The 19,152-nt window shown below is 47.5% G+C and overlaps 1 long non-coding RNA gene across 1 annotated transcript; it reads left to right on the top strand.

The window, feature by feature from the left end:
* The first annotated feature begins 4,615 nt into the window (after nt 1-4,615).
* LOC123170512 (uncharacterized) lies at nt 4,616-6,535 on the top strand. Its single transcript, XR_006485236.1, has 3 exons — nt 4,616-5,395; nt 5,498-5,650; nt 6,273-6,535. It is a non-coding gene; the product is annotated as an uncharacterized lncRNA (long non-coding RNA).
* Nucleotides 6,536-19,152: the final 12,617 nt, after the last annotated feature.

Genomic DNA, 19,152 nt, shown 5'->3' with positions numbered 1-19,152 from the left:
AATTACGTCGCGGACATCCGTGGAGACTTGATCTTCGACGGATTCAAGACTGCGGCAGCCGCTCCCTGTCACCTCAATGAACATGACTTAAATCTGTCATCGGACCACATCCTGGAGATAGCTCCTGTAACTACTCTGGCCTTAGATCCGGAGCAAATCGCGCCATCCGGGGACGAGAAGCTCAACCCCGCCACGGAGGCCAAAGATTTCACGGCGTTGGAGCCGCACACAGACTTAGCCACATGTGATATCTGTGTCACCGGAACTCCGGACTCGTTTCCGGCTATAAGTTCCAAACCATGTGCATCCGCGGACGCCGAGCTTGATCGGTTATCGATCTTCAAATTCAGCGCCACAGACGTCTTCCGACACTCGCCTTTCGGTGATGTGCTAAACTCATTAAAGAATCTATCCTTGGCAGGAGACTCACAGCCAAATTATGTCCGGTTCGAACTGGAGGCTGATGACGGAGAATTTCCCTTCCCACCCACCACCCACTTCATAGCCACTGTCGATGACTTAACCGACACACTCGATTATGACTCCGAAGACATCGACGGTATGGACGATGATGCCGGAGAAGAGGAGGCCCAAGCCACGTCGTTCACCGGACGATGGACGGCCACTTCCACATATGACGTATACATGGTGGATACGCCAAAAGATAATAGCGATGATGACAAGGAAAACCCAGTGGAGGGTGACCCCCCTAAGACACAACCAAAGCGCCGGCGTCAGCGGCGCCGCTCTAAACCACACCGCAGCAAGGACAGCAACACCAGCACAGGATACGACAACACTCCGGACAGTGCCGAAGACATAGAAGACCACGATGAACAAACTGCCGAACAGGACAATCAGGAGGATGGGAAAGTCAGCCTGATGAACAGGCCATAAATGAAGACTCGGAGGATGGTAGTTATCATCCGCTCTCCGAGGAGGAGGTGAGCCTCGGCAACGAGGACTTTATCGTGCCTGAGGAGCCCCTCGAGCAGGAGCGCTTTAAGCGCCAGCTAATAGCCACTTCAAGGAGCCTGAAAAAGAAGCAGCAACAGCTTCAAGCTGATCAAGATCTGCTCAACGATAAATGGACTGATGTCCTGGCAGCCGAAGAATACGGCCTTAAGCGCCCAACCAAAAGTTACCTGCAGCGTAAATTGCTACCTCAGTTTGATGATGAGGTGTTGGAGCCCATACCGTCATCGCGCAATGCGGCTGACCGACCACCACGGGGTCGGGACAAAGCGGCAACTCAAGCCGAACACCAGCTTGCTCCACCTCACCGTAAGGGTAGAGGTAAAACAGCTCGGGGACATACCTACGACCTGCGGCAAAAATTGGATAATAATGCAGGACATACTAGATCGATCTACGGATCGCGAGGGCGTGCCCCGACGCATGAAGACGGCCACCTATTCGGACGTAACAAGCCCAGTCACGCCCGGGCCGAACTCCGCAGACGGACTCCATCGGAGCTACATCACGATGTGGCCTGATATAGAGGCGCCGCACACCCTCTTTGCTTCACTTATGAAGTAATGGATCATGAATTCCCAGAAGGGTTTAAACCCGTAAACATCGAATCATATGATGGGACAACAAACCCTGCGTTCTGGATAGAGGATTTCCTCCTCCATATTCATATGGCTCGTGGCGACGATCTCCACGCCATCAAATATCTCCCACTGAAACTCAAAGGACTAGCTCTGTACTGGTTGAACAGTCTGCCAGAAAACTCCATCGGCAGCTGGGAAGACTTGGAAGAAGCCTTCTTGGACAACTTCCAAAGAACATACGTCCGGCCTCCGGATGCAGATGATTTAAGTCATATAGTCCAACAGCCCGGAGAATCAGCCCGGAAATTCTGGACTAGGTTCTTAACTAAAAAGAACCAGATCGTCGACTGTCCGGACGCCGAAGCCCTAGCGGCCTTTAAGCATAGCATCCGCAACGAATGGCTCGCCCGACATCTCGGGCAGGAAAAGCCGAAGTCCATGGCGGCCCTTACGGCACTTATGACCCGCTTTTGCGCAGGCGAAGATAGTTGGCTAGCCCGTTGCAATAATAATGCAGGCGAACCCGCCGCCTCTGAAGCCAAGGATAACAACGGCAAGCCCCGACGCAACAGACACAAGCATCGAATCAATGGCAACCATACCGATGACACGGCGGTCAACGCCGGATTCAGTGGCTCCAAGTCTGATCAGCGGAAGAAGCCGTACAATAAGAACAATTCGGGCTCATCCAGTCTGGACCGCATACTCGACCGTCCGTGCCAGATACATGGCACCCCTGAAAAACCAGCCAACCACACCAACAGAGATTGTTGGGTCTTCAAACAGGCCAGCAAGTTAAATGCCAAGAACAAGGACAAGGGGTCGCAAAGTGAGGACGATGACGAGGATACCCAGCCAGCGAACACAGGGGGACAGAAGAAGTTTCCCCTCAGGTAAAAACGGTGAACATGATATATGCTACACACATCCCCAAGAGGGAGCGCAAGCGCACACTCCGGGACGTCTATGCGATAGAGCCAGTCGCCCCAAAATTCAATCCATGGTCGTCGTGCCCAATCACTTTTGATCGTCGGGATCATCCAACCAGTATCTGTCATGGTGGATCAGCCGCACTAGTCCTCGACCCAATCATTGATGGATTCCACCTGACGCGAGTCCTCATGGACGGTGGCAGCGGCCTTAATCTGCTCTATCAGGATACAGTGCGCAAGATGGGCATAAACCCAACCCGGATCAAACCCACAAAGACTACCTTTGAAGGGGTCATACCAGGTGTAGAGGCCCGCTGTACGGGCTCAATCGCACTAGAGGTTGTCGTCGGATCTCCGGACAACTTCCGAAGCGAGGAGTTAATCTTCGATATCGTCCCCTTTTGCAGCGGCTATCACACACTGCTTGGACGAACCGCATTTGCTCGATTCAACGCGGTACCCCACTACGCTTATCTCAAGCTCAAGATGTCCGGACCACGCGGCGTCATAACAGTTAATGGAAATACGGAACGCTCCCTTCGTACCGAAGAGCGTACCGCCGCCGCCTTAGCAGCAGAAGTACAGCGCGGCCTTTTCAATCAGAACCTCAATTCGGCAGCCAAGCTCCCGGACACTGTCAAAAGGGTCCGGACTATTCTACAGCATGACAGCTCGGCTCGTCAAGAGCTCGATTAGCAATTCGACCTCCGTCCCGGTCCCGATCAGGTGGCGGCATTAGTACCGCGCGTACGTAACTACGCACTCAAAATTCCATGGGCATCGACGGAGGCATAGCTAGCTCGTGATCCACAGTACGGCTCGTACGACCCCGGATACACACATGCGTTCACTTTTACCTTTTTTCTCCTTTTCAGGTTTCTTTTCCACAAGCCCTCCATTAAGGCCGGATCACATGCCCTTTCGAAGGATAAAATACACCAAGGCGGCAAGCAGCTCGGATACATAAGGGAAGCTCTAGGCGGCCCCTTCAACAATCACTCTACCTGTTTTTGGTACCCGCACGTAGCTTTGCCTTGGTTGTGGCATGTTAAATAGCCCTATTGCTTATTGCACTATTTGTAAAAATACGCTTTGACGTATTAATTATGCTATTATGGAAACTAGTTCGCAGTCCCAATATTTGTGGCACTGGCTTACTGTCCCTTTCCTTTTTCTTTTTCCTAGTATCTTTATCAATTGCACCCGAACACTCTGATACACTTTCATTCGCCAGGGGCTTTATTATGCCCCATAATACGGCAACAAAATCCAAACAACTTTTACAGTATAGTTTGGCACCCCGATCTTTAGCATTATATGCATCGGCTTCGAATCATGTATTTGGTCAATAGTTGGGTTGACTGGCTCCTGTGCTTACTACCTTACGTTCCGCTATATCGGCTAGGGTATTAAAGGGAGAACTACTTCGATTGTGCCCTGGTTCATCCGGCTGAGCACCTCAGTAGAGAAAGCCAAAAACTGACTGTCATGATGCGGCGTGAGCCGGTCAGCTGTTCAAGAGGTTACAAATCGTTAGAGGTTTTTCCGCATTTCGCGAAAGATCGATTTTCACCCGATCAGGTGTCTACAGCATCCCAAGGTCGGACTTACGAACACTAGGGGCTGCACCTAAATTTTTATCTGTCAAACTCCTATAGCTAAGTGAGGGTTGTAAAGCCGTATAGTCCGATTGCCAGGTCTGCAGCGCTAACACCTCCTTAACGGACCAAAAATCTTTGGATCATGTGTGTTTTGGCGCCAACCGAACACCCCTGTACTTCCTACATGGGGGCTGAAGCCGACGACTGGCCAACTCTCAGATTTAATAAAAAACGGTCGCGCAGGAGGTAAAACAAAATTTTAAATACAAGCATTATCTATACCTATACTAATTGCCATTAATTCGGTGGGACCGAGTTATTACAGTGTGGATAATCCGATTTTTTCTAGATTAATTGAGAAAAGAGAAAAAAAATGTAAATCATCCATCGGTCCATCGGAGTTTCAATGGCTTGGATTAATCAAATACAATCAGCCATGGTCACGAAACCTATTCACAAATCACGATTAGCCATGCTCATGAAACCTATTCACAAATCACGATTCAGAAATCACACGTTTCTACTTTCTACCCCTCCTATATTCTCTCTCCTCCAATGACGTCATGCCCTAATTGCCTCCCCGATCTGACACATAAATCACACAAAACGCTATAGGTGAGAGCGATCTATCGGCCTCCACTTTCATCGCCACCATCCTCCATTGGCCCGTCCGTCCTCTCCTCCAGATCATCCTCGATGTTCTCTCCATGTGTCGTTCGCACGCCGCAGCCGACCATCTGGTGCCGCCTTCTGTTCAATCATCCGTATCAGGCTCCTCCGCTGCTCAAGTCGCAACTTATGTTTGTACGTCGCCGCCTGCCAGCTGGTGCTGCCACAATCTCTATCTTGACGACGTCTCAATGGCTGCTCTTATTGGTACACTTCCTATACGTCGCCTCCTGCCAGCTGGTTCAGCCTACATCTCTATCTTGATGATGCCTCCACGGCTCCTCTTATTGGTACACTTCCTAACAACAGGAGCGTGTTTTCATTTGCTTTTGGCAAACACCAACAGTGTGATCTATGAGAGAAGGGCCGGTTTATGTTGACGATGGAGGATGGGGCTTGGACGTGGCTATGAGAGAAGGCATAAAAAGCATTGTGATCAGAAGGATTAGTAACAATAAGGTGGAGGTCGCTGGCCAATGCTAGCGTTCTACTTTTAAGTGTATTAGCTCATAATTTATTGGCTTCCCCTGATTTGATCAAAAGGAATTTTGTCCAGTTTGTAAGGTAATTACTGCAGTTATTTGTTGGATGAATATGTACGTGGATATGTAATTTGTTCGAGAACTGCTACTCTAAGGTACAGATCCTAATTCAATCGTATGGACATAGGTTAATAATTTATAGCGCAACATATATCCCTTTGTTATAGCGTGGAGTGTCTAATCAACGCTTATGACAGGTTGTGTCTTCTCCCCGATCAGCACATCTCTGATGATTCCTGCAAACAAGAAAATCTTCGTCATAGCCATAGATGAACGCCTGAATCAGCATATAGCTGCCTGATGTTACTGGACTAACGCATCAATGGTGGTCTTGGTGCACCGTACATCATGTATGCAGCCCTTTTCTAAGTTCAATTGTTGTCCAATCTATTGCCTTTTGTTCCTGTTTGTTTGCAGTTTCCATAAATTAGATCTGACATGTCCTTTTGATCTAAATGAATTCCGGTTCTCTTTCCTGTATTTATGGTTTGCTGGACAACATATGAACTGATGAGCTACATTTGGATGTTCAAGAGATTCACCAGCGTCCATGAATCAATCACCTTAAAGACACATAATTACCAGTTTTGTATTACACGGTGCTAAGCATATGCTGATGCATTAGACTTCGCGGGTGAGGGGCTAGCTGTATTAAGGTTTTAAATCTCTTATGGCTCTTAATTACCATCGGAAAGCCAATGCTAGCGTTCTATTTTTAAGTGTTTTAGCTCATCATTTATTGGCTTCTCCTTAGATATCCCTGATTTGATCAAAAGGAATTCTGTCCAGTTTGTAAGGTAATTACTGCAGTTATTTGTTTGATGAATATGTACGTAGATATGTAATTTGTTCGAGAACTACTACTCTAAGGTACAGATCCTAATTCAATTGTATGGCCATAGATTAATAATTTATGGTGCAACATATATCCCTTTGTTATAACGTGCAGTGTCTAATCTACGTTTATGACAGGTTGTGTCTTCTCCCCGACCAGCACATCTCTGACGATTCCTACAAACAAGAAAATCTTCATCATAGCCAAAGATGAACGCCTGAATCAGTGTATAGCTGCCTGATGTTACTGGACTAACGCATCAATGGTGGTCTTGGTGCACCGTACATCATGTATGCAGCCCTTTTCTAAGTTCAATTGCTGTCCACTCAATTGCCTTTTTTCCTGTATGTTTGCAGTTTCCATAATGAGATCTCACATGTCCTTTTGATCTAAATGAATTCCGGTTCTCTTTCCTGTATTTAAGGTTTGCTGGACAACATGTGAACTGATGAGCTACCTTTGGATGTTCAACAGATTCACCAGCGTCCATGAATCAATCACCTTAAAGACACATAATTACCAGTTTTGTATTACACGGTGCTAAGCATATGTCGATGCATTAGACTTCGCGGGTGAGGGGCTCGCTGTATTAAGGTTTTAAATCTCTTATGGCTCTTAATTACCATTGGAAACCTTAATTAAGACTACATCGCACACCCAGATTTTTGCACAGCAGAGGCAACCATAAGCTGGCCCACAAGTAATTGCCGATGTAAAATGTTTAATTTATGGTTCAAACAACAATACATTTATTTGCTGCTTCCTAGACTGTCTAACTAATAACTGGACTCATTATATTGTTTAAAAAAACTGGACTCGGAATATTTAGCCCTTTTCTCAGTACAGTGGTTATCCATTACTTCCAATCTCTTATGTTATTTTTCATGTATTTTTAGCTTCTCCATGATGAGATCTCACATGTCATTTTGATCTAAATTTATTCACATTCTCTTTCCAGTATGCATGGTTTGCCTACCTTTGGACGCTGGGCAGATTCACCGGTGTCGGTGAATCCATGACACTAAAGAAACATAATTAGCAGTTTTGCATTACACAGTTCTAAGCATCTAAAGTATCTCCTCCGATCGATGATAGAGTTGTTGCTCTTTCTTCGTACAAATAACAACACCGGCTATAGTTCATGTGATAAGCTAATTAATGATATTGTTCGCGAAGTAATAATTAATGACATAGTCATTTTTGGATAAATCCAATGATTTTTTATTCAATGGATGACCCATTAGAAGTTCCACGCTTATTTTTGTCTTAAATTTTCTTTGTAACATAAACTCTAGCATTCTACACTGATTGTATTGACAAGATATAGATTGGAGTACTGCTGCATGTTGACCATATCATTTTCAATGTTTTCCTAAAGGTATTCTTTTTGTAGCTATATACATGCATGATGCATGCTGGTCAAAGCGCGCGTAGGTTGGATTGCTTTTTAAGTTTCTTTGTAGCAACCTTACAATATAGCGTTTGGAGTTTTCAAAAACAAATTTGTTTCTTTTTTTGATTGAGAAACCAGCAACCGAAATAACTGTTCAAGCTTTTTTTTCTTTATGCATTCAATTGTTATGTGCAGGTAGGGATCAATAAAAAATTAGTCGTTTTTCAAAAAGTTAAATAAATTATTATTTTTGGAAAATTAAACGTAATAACCAATGTAAGATGTAAAAAAATGGGGAGTATATGTCTATTTACATTCCAACTCAAGTAATATGCCATTTGATGAAACAGTTGCTGCAAGTAAACTACAATAGATAACTTTATGCACTCCACTATCATATAGATAAGAATTTTCTTAGTACAGAATAATAAATGACTATGTTAAATGAATTTCAAAAATTACAATCGCAAATATAAAAACGCATCTAACTCATGTATTCACTAAACATAAAGGATGGACTATGCCAATTATTTACATATGAAAAAGTATTACAAAATCTTAAGGACTAGCCCGTGTGAATGCACGGGTTGACGGCTAGTATTACATAACGGCTTTGTTTTATCATACAATGCAGGGATAATATGAATGTATTCATTCAAAAACAATATCCTTAGCACATTGGTCCGCCACAATGCGGGATCCCTCCAGGATACTATCAAAATACAGTTGGGGCTTGTCGTGCTCTTTGCCTTCAGGCGGCCCATCTGTCAGAAGCTTGACGGCGTCCATCTTCGCCCACCAGATCTTGACATGGGCAAAAGCCAGGCGCACGCCCTCGATGCAGACCGACCGCTTACAACGTCCAGCTGAGGACATGCATTCACCAGCCGCTTCACGAGGCTGAAGTAGCTGCTGGGTATAGCTTCGGCAGGCCACAGCCGGATTATCAAATCCTTCATGGCCAGTTCGGCCGTCCTATGCAGCTCGACCAGCTGTTTCAGCTGATCGCTAAAGGGCACTGGATGTTCTGGTGCAAGGTACTGTGACCAGAACAGCTTCTCCGTTGAGCTCCCTTCTTCAGCCCGGAAGAACTCCGCAGCGTCGGACGCACTGCGTGGTAGATCCGCAAACGCCCTTGGAGAACTCCGAATCCGGGTTAGTAAGAAATACTTCTTCTTCACATACTTGCTTTGCATACTAAACGCCTTACCCGCCGCAATCTTCTTGGCCTCCTGGATCTCCTGGAGGGCGCCCTGGGCTTCAACACGGGCCTCTTCTGCGATTTGGCGAGCCTTGGCGAGTTCGGTGTCTCGAGCCGAAACGTCGCCCTCCAAGGTCTCGCATTTTTTAACAGCATCCTGGAGCTCCTGCTGCACCTCGGTAAGCCTGGCCTTGAGCTTCTTACGAGCAGCTTGCTCCTAGACAGCTTTCCCCTCGACTTCGGCCAGGGCCTTTTTTAGGGCCTCGACCTCGGTCGTCGCTCCTACACACGTCATGACATTACGGTCAATAAAATTTTATTCTTTCCGAATATATAGCGAGTGATTACATACCTTGCTGGTCTTCCAGCTGCTTCCTCGCTTGGCCGAGCTCATCCTCGGCCCGCTCCAGTTTCTGCTTCAGTCTGGAGACTTCGGCAGCGTGTGAGGTCGCGGCCAGCAGCGACGCCTGCTCAGTCACAATATCTAGTTAGTTTCGTGCAGGGTATTGATCCTTTGTCCGGCTTTTTTCTTTCCGAACATCGGACAGTGTCTCAGGGGCTACTGTCTATATTGGGACTTTTTCTTTTGCGTCGCTTACCTCAAAGCCGGTCAGCAGATTGCTGCAGGCTTCGGTCAGTCCGCTCTTGATGGACTGAACCTTCTCAATCACCGTACCCATAAGGATACGGTGCTCATCCACAATGGAAGCGCCTCGCAGCGCTTCCAGCAGATTATCCGGTGCCTCTGGTTGGACAGAGGTCACCGGTGGAACAGGCACCCCTCCTCCTTTCGAGGAAGGCTGCCCACTTGACTTCGGAGCCGTGTAGGTCTCCGGAAGGGTATTCGGCTGGGGGCCGAATTGGACATGGCCCCCATCGCCAGTCTCCATGGGGGCTTTCTCCCCCATGTGTCCGGCGGCTGAAGAGTCATCCTCGGGCGCGACCCGGACAGCCTCCTGAACCTCTCCCTGGCCTGGGAAGGTCCTTTGGGACACCACCCCGTCGTCGCCCTTGGCCATGGGAGAGTGAGCGGTCGGCGGTGATTCGCTGGCCATCGCCTTTGAATCCAGCGAACCTCTTGATGAGGATCGCTGGGAGCTGTCGTGGGCCGGACTGTAATAGCACAATTTAATATATTAATACCACGAGGATGTACACATGGACATGCACAAGTTTTTAGTACTTACGATGCAGCCAGGGGCTTGGTCCTGGGGGGCCGCTCCGGACTGCTGTCGACATCCCAGGCGGAGTTATCCGCGAGGGGGCCTTTGCCCCTCTTGGGCGCCTCCGCCTCCAAATTTGTAGAGGCCGCCCACTTCTTCCTTCCCCCCTCAGGGGGGGAGTTGCTTTCCTCCTCCTCATCGTCGTCGTCTTCGGTGGCTGAGGAGTGAGTTTGGTCTTCGAACGACATGTTCGAAGCTCCCTTACGGCGGGGGCCACTTCGGACCCCCTTGGCCTTCTTCTCCGGCGCCTTGTAGGGCGCTGGAACCAGCATCTTCTCCAGGAGCGGGATGACTGGTTCTTCGGGCAGCGGAGGCGGACATCGAATCCGCTCCGCTTTCTCTGTCCATGCCTGAAAAGTTAACAGTAAAGTTTTTTAGATATCTTCCCTGAATAACTAAGAGGAGGATGCACCTTGAGACATAAATGACTTACCGCACTAGCAGGGTGGGCAAGATCGTGCCCGCGGTCCGAGTCTACGGCCGGCGGCGTCTCGGTGCCCTTGAAGAGAAACTTCCAGACATCTTCATGAGTGGTTCCGAAGAGCCTCTCCAAAGTCTGGTGCTTCTCCGAATCAAATTCCCATAAAGGGCACGTTCGGCTCTGGCATGGAAGGATCCGACGAACAAGCATCACCTGGATCACATTGACGAGCTTGATGTTTTTATCCACCATGCTCTTGATGCGCGTTTGCAGCGCTGTTAGTTCATCTGGCGAAGACCAGTCCAGGCCCTTCTTTAGCCAAGAGGTGAGCCGCATTGGAGCTCCGGAGTTGAACTCTGGAGCCGCGGCCCAAGTGGCATCACGAGGCTCTGTGATATAGAACCACTGCTTCTGCCACTCCTTGACGGTCTCCACAACGTACCTTTGGGCCATGACACGTTGGGCATCTTGCTCACCATGGCTCCTCCGCACTCCGAGTGTTGGCCATCCACCACCTTCGGCTTCACGTTGAAGATCTTGAGCCACAGCCCGAAGTGGGGCTGGATGCAGAGGAAAGCCTCGCACACGACGATGAATGCCGAGATGTTGAGGTAGGAGTTCGGGGCTAGATCATGAAGGTCTAGCCCGTAATAGAACATTAGTCCGCGGACGAAAGGGTGGAGTGGAAACCCTAGCCCGCGGACGAAATGAGGGAGGAACACCACCCTCTCATTGGGCTTTGGTGTGGGGACGATCTGTCCCATGGCTGGGAGTCGGTGGACGATCTCCTTGGCCACGTATCCGGCCTCCCGGAGCTCCTTGATGTCCTTCTTCTTGACGGAGGAGGCCATCCACTTGCCTCCAGCTCCGGATCCGGACATGGTTGAACGCTTGCTTGAGGCGGAAAAGTCAAGAACTTGGGCGTTGGAGCTCGAGAATGGAAGGGCGGAGAGAGAAGGCGTGGGTGAAGAAAGGGAATCCTTATCCCCTTATAAAGGCAGTAAATATCAAGCGCCTCCCCACTCGCCTTAAAACTCGCCTATTCCCAAGGGCTGTGCAAACGGCACAGTTGGGTTACCCACGCCCGTATTGATGAGAATCCCGCAATAAGAGGACACGATCTCTGCTTTGACAAGACGTGCCAATGGAAACCGCATCTCGAAATGCGGAACGGCAGACGAAAACGGTTCGAAATAATGACCGGGTGGATGTGATGTCACATTACAAAAAAGTTGTCAGCAGATTGGACTCGTGAAATATTATACTCTCAACGGCTGTGTGTGTGGTATTTATGTTGCAGATCCGGACACATCTCTCGTCCGGAGACTATCTTGGAGTTCGGAAAGGGGAACCCGCCTTACAATGTCGAAGACAATTTGCGCGCCGGACACCTCATCATTGAAGCCTGGTTCAGGGGCTACTGAGGGAGTCCTGGACTAAGGGGTCCTCGGGCGTCCGGCCTGTTAGCCATGGGCCGGACTGATGGGCTATGAAGATATGAAGACCGAAGACTCTCAACATGTCCGGATGGGACTCTCCTTTGCGTGGAAGGCAAGCTTGGCGATCAAACATGAAGATTCTCTGTAACCGACTTTGTGTAACCCTAGATCCCTCCGGTGTCTATACAAACCGGAGGGTTAGGTCTATAGGACTGAATACTCATTACCATAGTCATACAGGCTAGACTTCTAGGGTTTTTCCATTACGATCTCGTGGTAGATCAACTCTTGTAATACTCATATTCATCAAGATCAATCAAGCAGGAAGTAGGGTATTACCTCCATAGAGAGGGCCCGAACCTGGGTAAACATTGTGTCCCCCGTCTCCTGTTACCATCGATCCTAGACGCATAGTTCGGGACCGCCTACCCGAGATCCGCCGGTTTTGACACCGACAAACAGCCTCTAGCTACTACCACGGGGTCCTGTTCATCCAACCCCCACCGGGAACTGTTCATCCAACCCCCAACAACGCTCACTATGCATCAAGAGGCAGCAGGTTCGATTGGCTTCAGTTAGCAGCAGTAGCGAAGGAATCGCTTGATCGGGTCCAGTTAACAGCCAGGGATCGATCGATCGCTCGGGTTCAGTAACGCATAGCCTGCAGTGCAATCGCTCGGGTTCAGTAGGTGAACGCCTCGCTCGGGTTCAGTTAGAGCCCAACGCCTCGCACCCATGCGCGTACGTGTACGAGAGAAACACGCAATCCCTCCGTGCATTGCTCGGCCCGACCACCCACCGTAACCAGGAACTCCCTGATGTTTTCCTCGCCCTAACTTCTACCACGGTTTTTTCCGTCATGGACAGCCCAAAGAATGTCATGCAGCTGCGTCTCCGGGCCACCCATGAAAAGCCCATTTTCTGTCATGATTTTTTGTCATAGAAGTAGGAGCCCACCACATCTATGATGATACCGGGTTTGTCACAATTATCGTCATAGAAGTGTCATAAGCATGACAGGAAAAAAATTGTTCGGCCCAAAATGTCACGGATGTGTCTTTTTTTGTAGTGCATCGAATTATGCATTCGTGGTTGAACCTATATTTGTAATAAACATGGTTCGATATGAAATAAGTGATTGCCTACTTTCAAATTCAAAATCTGTGATTTTGAAATTTAGGGATTAATTAGGGATTACAATGCACACGGTTTGCAAACCAAAACATCTGCGATAGATGTGGAGATCAGACACGTTTCTTGGATCCACTATGTGTGCGATCAATCTCTACTGTACACACGATGAGCCAAGAAAAAACGTGTGCGATTAACAACAGCATCGCACACAGTTCCTTCTTATTAAATGTTTGCGAATGTCACCTTATCACACACGCTTGGCAATTATGGACTGTTTATGATGTTGTGCGCATCGCAAACGTTTGGTCATTGAAGAACGTGTGCAATAGGTCTTCATCCGACGCGGGTACGACGGATGAATCATGTGGGATGTATTCAAGCTTCGCATATAGTTTTATAGGGACAACTGTATGCGCTCTTACATCGAATCGCATATAGTAGAGGAAAAGTAAATGTGTGTGATTGTCTGCTTATCGTACACGTTCTATAATTGTGAACTGTTTGTGATGCGTCGCGCATCGTAAACGTAGAACTATAGAATACCGACTGCGATGGCAATGCGAGCACAAACGAATTGCAAGGATGAAGCGTTTTGGATATTCGAGATATCATAAATAGTTTTATAGGGACAACTGTATGCATCAAGGCTCCCTATCCCCGACGGTTTCTGGGTCATGTGGGAAGGACCCCGCTATCGCAATCACTCACTTGGCGACGGTTCAAAACGCCATTGTGGAAAGGGGTTAAAACCGTTTGCATAGCACCTCGCTGTACCAGTGTACATCAAACAATTTCAGATTCATAATACTCAATCCAACACAAAGAACCTCAAAGAGTGCCCCAAGATTTCTATCAGAGAAACAAAGACGAGAACATGCATCAACCCCTAGGCATAGATTACCCCAATGTCACCTCGGGAATCCTTGAGTTGAGTGCCAAAACACACATCATGTGAATCAATGTGATACCCCATTCTCACCACGGGTGTTCATAGCAAGACATACATTCTCAAATCCATAAAAGTATTCAATCCAATAATAACAAAATCTCAAAGGGAAAACTCAATTCATCACAACAAGATAGAGGGGGAAATACCATATGATCCAACTATATTAACAAAGCTCGCGATACATCAAGATCGTGCCAAAATCAAGAACACGAGAGAGAGAGACAGACAGAGATTAAACACATAGCTACTGATACAAACCCTCAGCCCCGAGGGTGGACTACTCCCTCCTCATCATGGTGGCCGCCGGGATGATGAAGGTGGCCTCCGGTGATGATTTCCCCCTCCGACAGGGTGCCGGAACAGGGTCCAGATAGGTTTTTTGTGGATATAGAGGCTTGCGGCGGTCGAACTTCCGATCTAGGTTAACTTTCAGAGGTTTCTGAATATATAGGATTTATTAGCGTCGGTTTCACGCAAAGATGGGCCTCAGGGGGCCCACCACCCACCAGGGCGCGCCAGGGGGAGCCGGCGTGCCCTGGTGTCTTGTGGGCAGCAGGGGGCCCCCTATGGTGGTTCTTTGCTCCATTATTTCTCTTTTCTTCCAAAAAAATCGTCAAGAAGTTTCGTCCAATTCCGAGAACTTTTATTTTTGCACAAAAAACAACAAAACGGTAATTCTGCTGAAAACAGTATCAGTCCGGGTTAGTACCATTCAAATCATACCAAAACCATATAAAACTATTGTAAACATGGCATGAATACTTCATAAATTATAGATATGTTGGAGACGTGTCAGCTAGCTACCCTAGTGGGGTAAAGAAATTGTTGGATACATTAGCAATTTTCTGATTGATTTAATCCATAATAAATCATGATGAAAACAATATTAAAATCATATTGATAGCTTTCACTAGTGCAGAAATGGGCTTTAGTCCCAGTTCGTGAGGCCCTTTATTGCCAGTTCTGGAACCGACAATAAAGGGTGGGGACTAAACGTCCCCCCCTTTAGTCCCGGTTCAACACGAACCGGTACCAAAGGCCACCACGTGGCACGAGCTCGCGCCGGGGGCTGGGAGACCTTTAGTCCCGGTTGGTAACACCAACTAGGACTAAAAGCACTAGTAGAAAACGGCCCATTTGTCCCGGTTCCAGAGGCCCATTAGCCCCGGTTCTGGAACCGAGACTAAAGCCCAAAACCTTTAGTCCCGGTTCGCTTATGAACCGGGACAGAAGGTGCTCCACGTGGCCGCTGCGGGGAACCCAGGCAGGAGGGCCTTTAGTCCCGGTTGGTAACACCAACCGGGACCAAAAGGCATCCACGCGTCAGCAGCTCTGGAGCTGGGGTTTTTGTTTTTTTTGAAAGGGGGCGGTTTAGGGGGTTTTGGAGGGTTAATTTAGGGGTTTCATATTGTGTTAGCTAGCTAATAGAGAGAAGTGTCCTCTCTTTCTCCGTGCTTGGTCGACGCTAGCTACTATACGTATAGAGAGAACTCGACGTGCTAGCTAGTAAGCAAATGAAGGAACCATTAAGTACACAAGATCGTCATGAACATATACAGAGAGAAGTGATCGACCTCTCTTTCTCCGGGAGATTGGTCGAACAGTAAGTTTTCGTATATATATATGACGCTACTAGCTACATATATACAATATATATTAGATCTCTTACAATCCCTAACATCTCATGTCTATATCAATTTCCACATGGTATTCTCCGGCTTTATTGATGACGTGGTCAAGAAAGAATCCCGCCAATTCCTCTTGAATTGCATGTATGTGATCTTGTGATAGGAGTTCATCCCGCATCTGCCAGATCCAAATTGAAGAAGAGGGTCAATACATGTATATGAATGAAACTCAACACAAATGACGGTAATAAAATAAAATTGTGAATATTTTTGGTTACGCACTTCATATTGTTTTTCAGAGTAGCTGCGCTTATTAGAGGCTGTCGCGTTGTAGATGAACTCACAAACGTAGTATCCACAAAAAGCATTCCCGGATTGCTGCCACAAGCACTTTACAAGAAATAGAGGTCAATCAAACTGATAAGCAAGCATGCTAAATGATATTGATGAAACTAGCTAGAATCAATGGGAGATGCGCGGAACTAGGTAGTAGTACTTACTTTCCGGTGTGTAAATCGCAGCTCGCTCGGCAGTCCCGGAGTCATTGCGGTGAACTCTTTCCAAACCCTGCCAGACAAAGAAAATAATTACTTGATATCAGGAAATGAACAAAGTTGCCTATATGGTGCGATAATGATCGATTGAACTTACTTCTGGAGCATTTGAGTCATGTCCGCATAGTCCTGGGGATCTTTTCGTCTCGAGTCTAAGACGGTTACTACTCCCCGCTCAAGCTTAATCTCTAGGAGAATAAAGTGGAAGCTGTGCACGCATGCATAACTCATCAGTTACATTACTATAACCTCGAGTAATAAGGGAAACCGAATATGCACAAGACAGTAACACTCACTTGAAGTTGTAAGGAAAGAGTATTTTATCTTTGTTTTGATTTTTGAGCAACGATTGTAGCAAGTTGTCCTCGGTTTCTATGACATTGTGACCGTCCATTCATGTATGATATTTGGGTTAATGAACCCAATGTCATAGATTTGTGTTCTTCTGCATTCGGCGATCTTCAATCTGCATAATATAGTGAGGATAATTATATATACACATGCAATGAAAGAGCTGAGCTATATATAGAGACTTAATTACAGAAGTAGTACTTACAGACAGTAGCAAGTCACGAGTGTTTTGTCGAGGGCCTTTTGATTGTATAACTGGAATAACTCGTCAAATTCAACAGAGAACAGACCAGTTCCAATGAGGTCATGCTCCTCTTTAATTCTCATCGTCAAAACATCCTTCCCAGACTCGCTGCAGGTTTTCAAGTACCATTCATGGAATCTTCACATCATCGTTGTTAGAAGAGTACTTCCATCTTTGACGAGAGGCTTCCCGTACTGGTATCTGAATTCATCCACCTCCATTGTTTCAAACACTATATCATCGCTCAGGTAATCTGCAGGATTGGTACCGGGCACCATGCCCGGCAGATTAGCAACGATATCGCTAGACACTTTGAGCGGGGGGCACGATTGGTTCGCCTGTTTGCCGAGCTGGGGATTTTTTCCCACTTCTTCATTGTGCTAACCTTGCATCACTTGAAGTACTTCCCGACCGCCGTGCATCTTCATATGTCCTTTTAATACAGCGTTCATAACTACTGCAGGATGCTGCTAACGCGACACTACGATCCGAGACCCTCCGAGAAACTATGTGCGATGCAATAATCGCAAACGGTGTTGTATGAAAACCGTCAGAAATGTATAAAACGTTTGCGATGACGGATGCATCAAACACGGTTCAGGTTTTAGTTGCGTGTGCGATGAAGGGCATAAGGTTCGGTTCAATTAACTATTTGTGATGAGGAGGAACGAAAGAAACGGGCAGCCAGATGAAGGCGTGTGCGATACAGAGCAAAAGGTCCACTCGATGAACTGTTTGTGATTAGGCAACACAAAAGAAACGGTCAGCCAGATCAAGGTGTGTGCGATATACGGCATGCGGTTCACTCGGATGAACTGTTTGCGTTGAGACAAGAGAACAGAAATGGTTCAGCTTAACATGATATGTGTGATACGCGGCAAACAGGTCTGTAATCAGAAATGTGTGCGAAGACCGATAATAACGCAGACGATTGCTTCTAATAAGATGTATGTGTTGTGAGCAAAAGATTGCTGGTATACAATTGTGAGTGATTGATGAAATCATCACCGACGGGTTTCATTGTTTAGTCCGTGTGCGATGTGATTTTCTTTGTCCGCACAACATCTACGCTCTGTCTACAGGGCATCAACATATATACTTAAAAAGACAGCATTGCATAACCAAATTAAGCATACAATTACACAAGTGACTACACACATAACATTTCCACACACCAAAGAAAGCAATTACATGCATACTAAAGTAGGAGAAACGAGGATCTAATCATCTACTTATTGTTGCGACGACGCTTGCCATTTCTCTGCTTCCGGCTGGATCCCTGGCCGTTTTGAGGAAGGAGGGACTTCCTCACGTCAACGATCCGCCTGTACATGTCATAGCTTGTGTACGCCTCCTTGGTCGCGTACACGCCGTGAGCTTTGTCGAGTTTCTCCATCCAGGCCGAGTGCCAGGCACGCTTGTCGTTGTTGCATGAATCCTTCATGTCTCTGTAGTAGGGGTCGATGATGGCCTCGACGAGGTGAACCAGTGAGTCCTTCTCATGCTCCTTGCTGCCCCTGATCTTGTATTGGCCCTGGATGTCGACAAGATTCTGGCAGGCAATGCCTGAATTCTCGAGTGCCTTTACATCGTTGGTGATGTCCATCATAGGGAACATGTAGTGGGGGATGTTGACAAACCTGGTGAAACACTCGCAAGGCCTTGTGGCCAGGCAGTAGTGGTAGACGAGGACGTGGTGGCGCACGCACATCTGGGCGACGGCGACCTTGGGACGAGACCCGGCACGAGCGCGGGTGTACTCGAGGTCGAACCCGACCACCTTGTACTTCTCCTCGGCAAGCAACAGCTCCATGATGTGGATGGAGTGCTCCGCCCAGACCGGGTCATTGGTGTACACCACCGAGAGGTCCATGAACCTTCTCTGGGTGTCCACCACGGCGCGCATGGTGAACTGCCACTCATCGTCGGCAGCCGCTCGGAGCGCCATTGGAGCCGCGCAGGATACCCTCTAAGAATTTCTCGTGGTGGGTGTGCTTCTTGTTGGGGAACGTAGTAATTTCAAAATTTTCCTACGCACACGCAAGATCATGGTGATGCATAGCAACGAGAGGGGAGAGTGTCGTCTACGTACCCTCATAGACCGTAAGCGTAAGCGTTATGACAACGTGGTTGATGTAGTCGTACGTCTTCACGATCGGCCGATCATCAGTACCGAACGTACGGCACCTCCGCGTTCAGCACACGTTCAGCTCGGTACTCCGAAAAATACCCGAATCACTCAGAACCTTTCCGTTGTCCGAATATAGTCGTCCAATATATCGATCTTTACGTCTCGACCATTTCGAGAATCCTCGTCATGTCCCTGATCTCATCCGGGACTCCGAACTACCTTCGATACATCAAAACACGTAAACTCATAATACAAATCGTCACCGAATGTTAAGCGTGCAGACCCTACGGGTTCGAGAACTATGTAGACATGACCGAGACACGTCTCCGGTCAATAACCAATAGCAGAA

This window comes from Triticum aestivum, chromosome 7D (assembly GCF_018294505.1).
Source record: "Triticum aestivum cultivar Chinese Spring chromosome 7D, IWGSC CS RefSeq v2.1, whole genome shotgun sequence".
Taxonomy (NCBI): domain Eukaryota; kingdom Viridiplantae; phylum Streptophyta; class Magnoliopsida; order Poales; family Poaceae; genus Triticum; species Triticum aestivum.
Note: the sequence above shows the minus strand (reverse complement) of the source record. Positions and strands in the feature narration are given on the sequence as shown.